The following is a 454-nucleotide window of genomic DNA, read 5'->3' as shown; positions in this document are numbered from 1 at the left end:
AACCTAACATTCAACCAAAGCCCAAATCAGTAATAGGCCCAATTATCTAACAACTGCAACAAAAAAATGGTGCACTATGAACAGTAAAATTGCACATTGCATTTTAAGTTAGTAGATATATGCATCGTGATGGTCCATCAATTGTGGATGATGATCCATGACAGAATGCCAAAATACCGTCATATAATTATGGCGGATGCCATGGCGGCCTTAACAAAAAAAAATTATAAATATATATATACAATTATACATACACACATTAAAAAACCTGCATAATGCAATTATACAATACAACAAATAAAAATTCTGCTAACTAATAACAAGTTATATCATCAAATATAGGATCAATATCATAGTCATATAATAGCAAATCATAACAAAGGTTCAGTAGATATTAAGTCTGATACTCTCATTGAACAAATTACATACCAATTACCAAAACATGATAACAAAT

The sequence above is a fragment of the Lotus japonicus genome, chromosome 3 (assembly GCF_012489685.1).
Source record: "Lotus japonicus ecotype B-129 chromosome 3, LjGifu_v1.2".
Classification (NCBI taxonomy): Eukaryota; Viridiplantae; Streptophyta; class Magnoliopsida; order Fabales; family Fabaceae; genus Lotus; species Lotus japonicus.
Note: the sequence above shows the minus strand (reverse complement) of the source record.